Source organism: Aythya ferina (genome assembly GCF_964211825.1).
Source record: "Aythya ferina genome assembly, chromosome: 2".
Taxonomy (NCBI): domain Eukaryota; kingdom Metazoa; phylum Chordata; class Aves; order Anseriformes; family Anatidae; genus Aythya; species Aythya ferina.
The window spans coordinates 54,876,063-54,879,744 of NC_140297.1; the positions used below are offsets into that span (position 1 = coordinate 54,876,063).

The 3,682-nt window shown below is 43.4% G+C and overlaps 1 long non-coding RNA gene across 1 annotated transcript; it reads right to left on the reverse strand.

Moving 5' to 3' along the window:
• Window positions 1-828: 828 nt before the first annotated feature.
• LOC311432039 lies at window positions 829-2,487 on the reverse strand. Its single transcript, XR_014689795.1, has 2 exons — window positions 2,089-2,487; window positions 829-910 (listed from the first exon to the last, which is right to left on the reverse strand). It is a non-coding gene; the product is annotated as an uncharacterized lncRNA (long non-coding RNA).
• Window positions 2,488-3,682: the final 1,195 nt, after the last annotated feature.

Here is a 3,682-nt window from a genome sequence, read left to right on the forward strand (position 1 = left end):
GCAGCCATGCTAGGCTTTTGCAGTCAGTGATGATGAATTTATTCCCTCCCTCTGAGAAAAAGAGAGTTGACTAGAAGCCTGTTGCAAACCAGAACCTGGTCTCTGCCAACACTGTCTACTTTTTTTTTTTTTTTTTGGTAGATTATTGTATCATCTTCTTACTCACCATACTAAATGAATTGATAATCAATATAAATAACATTTATCACATGGCATTTGGATATTTTTCTTTGCTTCTCCCTAGTCGATATGCAAAGATTTGTACGCATGCAAAATTACTGTGTGTTTGCACTTCTAAATGTATATTCATGTTACAAGACATAAAATTAGATCTACCAGCTTTGCTTTCAGAGCAACATATAATGGTGACTGTCAGTTCCTAGGTGGAAATCATTTCTTGGTTTTGGCCTCTACCCCAGCCAGGCTCTGTCAACTGCATGGGGGAACTACATGTGTTGTCTACGGGAGGAAGACACAGACGCTCAATATGAGTGAACAATGAACTTCAACTTTAATGGATAGCTCAGTCGCCTTTTATCTAGTTTGAACATAATCAACTCATACATATTGCAAAAACTAAGCTCAGCATTGGCTAACATTTCCCGCTCTTTTCAGTTTGTTCCTCCTTCTTTTAGCCACCGTCCCGCCTTAGGGACTTTCCCAATCGCCCAAGGGCATCGTGTCCTTGATCCTGATTGGCTCTCAGCCAGCTGCGTACGTGCCCAGACTCATGTGAGTTGAGTACGGTACTTCACTAGCCCATTGCCTCCTAACTGCCCAACATCAACATGTCCTATTTCACTTAACCATTCCTCCACAATTCCCCCGTTTTTATTTTGCGCTACAAATACCTTCTCTGTGAGTTGCTCTAGTTTCTTAGTTAGGCAGTTAAGGATTATACGTGCAGCAACTATAATCGATATAATTATAAGTAGAAAGCGAAGTCCCTCTTTAACTAAGAAAACCCATCCACCCATGTTCCCAAAAACAGATTTAAGCCAACCTTCAAACCAACTATCTTGTACTACAATTTCTTGTGTATGATCCCTTAACCGTTTCAACTGGTCGTGAATTGACTAACCATGGTCAGAAAGATAAAAGCAGCACATTCCTTCTACATCTTCACACCCATGTCCCTGAGCCAGCAACAAGAAATCAATAGCGGCCCTATTTTGCAATACAGCATGTCTTAGACTCTCCATATCTTGTGACATTTCAGAAAGAACTTGTGTTGTTACATTTGATTGTTTAACAGCCCTACAAGCAAGCTTATTAATGTTAGTCAAAGCGTGTGCAGTTCCCACACCAGGCACCAAAGAAACAAAGAATCTTTCTGCTGGACCCCACAATTCTACATCATCATTACAGTCAGAACCCAGAGTTTTTAGTTCTCGTTTAATTCTTCTGCTCCTTGTCGAGTTCTGCCACGAGTGTAAATCTGGAGCGAAAAGTGTGAGTCGCCCTAGGTAACACGGTCCTCCAAAAGCATTGGCTGGTACTCCTTGCCATGCACGGTCTCCACAGATCAAAAACATGCCAGAGAGAAGCAGCACAGCCACCGCTGCTTCCATGGTTACGTCAGACAAGCTGCAGGGTCCTGATGTCCGTCCCTCTGCTCTGTGCCGACTCGCCACACGGTGAACTCCAAGCGCAGCGCTGCTCGTGGCGGTGACTGAGGGGGGTGGGGAGGCTCCCATTGCCCCGTAGCCCCAAGGCAGCGTTATCATTCTCTCCGAAGGCGGCAGTGGGCAATGCCCAGCTCCAGCACTTCCCGGCAATCCCAGTCGCTCTGTAGCGGCAGCAGCGACTCTCTGCTCAGCCTGATGTGTAGCTAAAGCGCTAGTGACTGTTCTCCAAGGCTTCAATAAATTTTTTAGCAGACTTAATATTATTAATAACATCAAACAATTTATCTCCAAGTTTACGCCACTCTGTTTGTTCAAAAAACTGTATCAGGATTTGTAAAACAACCCTGCGCTACTGTATATGCTAATAACCCTGGCAAATCTTTTTCTACAATCTATATCTAAAATACTCCGCTTTTCTAAAAAGCATCTGAGCAAATTATACGCCGCTTGTCTTTCATACCTTTATATATACAGTTGCAGCCTTTCCAAAGACCTCGGTGGCGCTTTTCCGGCGGGACCCTTTATAGGCTCATCCCGGGTGCGGGGACTCCCTCCCACCTTCCGAGCTGTGGGTGCGGGGACTCCTGTCCCTTTCACCTTTCAGACCTCAGCGACGCGTGACCGGCGGGATCCTCTCCCGGGTGCGGGGACTCCACGTCCCTTTCACCTTCCCGACGCGGGTGCGGGGATTCTTGTCCCTTCCACCTCCTGGGCTGCGTTGCAGGACCGGATCCTCCCTTATTCCGTCGAACACGTGGCCCAGGATCACTGCCAGCAGTGTCCAAATCCCGTTCAGACCTGTCCCTGTTCGGGCACCAATTTGTTGTCTACGGGAGGAAGACACAGACGCTCAATATGAGTGAACAATGAACTTCAACTTTAATGGATAGCTCAGTCGCCTTTTATCTAGTTTGAACATAATCAACTCATACATATTGCAAAAACTAAGCTCAGCATTGGCTAACATTTCCCGCTCTTTTCAGTTTGTTCCTCCTTCTTTTAGCCACCGTCCCGCCTTAGGGACTTTCCCAATCGCCCAAGGGCATCGTGTCCTTGATCCTGATTGGCTCTCAGCCAGCTGCGTACGTGCCCAGACTCATGTGAGTTGAGTACGGTACTTCACTAGCCCATTGCCTCCTAACTGCCCAACATCAACATGTCCTATTTCACTTAACCATTCCTCCACATACATGTATTATGTTGCTGCACTCCTACAGCACACAAAATAGAAAACAGCAACATATTTGAATGCAGATGAGATCATAATTACCTTTACGCAAGAATTTCTTCATTTGAACATAAAAATGGGTATTCTGGATCACACTAAGGGTATATCTCTTTCAGACACTCTATGTGTGGTGGTATATATGAGACTCTTAGAAGGGGAAAAAATGTGAAAACAACCAGCATAGAGCAACTTTTTTTTTTTTTTTTGTACACCTTCCCAACATTCATTAATCAATGGATTGGAAGTTCCTGAGCAAGGGTGACCATTGATTCTCATGGAGAACAATATGAAGAATTTCATCTTCTGAGAACTTCTTTTTGAATATATTATAATTTTATGATCAATAACTTCCAGAAATAAATTATCATATAAGTTATATGGGTTGCTTCCTTTTGCCTGTCTCAAAACTCATGAGAATCCCCTGGAAAAATCCCAGTTCTTGTAATATGTAGTAAAGTGTAGACAATCATTTCCTGATTACTTTTTCAGTGCTGTTCTGAACCTCTGTCTTCCTTCAGCTGTTTCTTTGCCAAAACCAGAGTCCTAATTTATTTCATCTCCACTATTTCCAATCTTTGTTTGTCCTGACCAGCCTGCTCTGGTTTTGTTTGTTTGTTTGCTTGTTTTTCCTTTTTCTTTATTATTATTATTATTTTTTCCTTCAGCTAACATATTTGGTTTGAGACAACTGAACAATATGACACAATGTATTTAAGAAGTAGAGTGTCATAATTTTTTTTGTACCAGAGACCGTGTGGCCAGCAAGACTGACTCAGCTCTTTAGTCAGCACTGGTAAGACCACACTTTGACTAGCGTGTTCAGTTT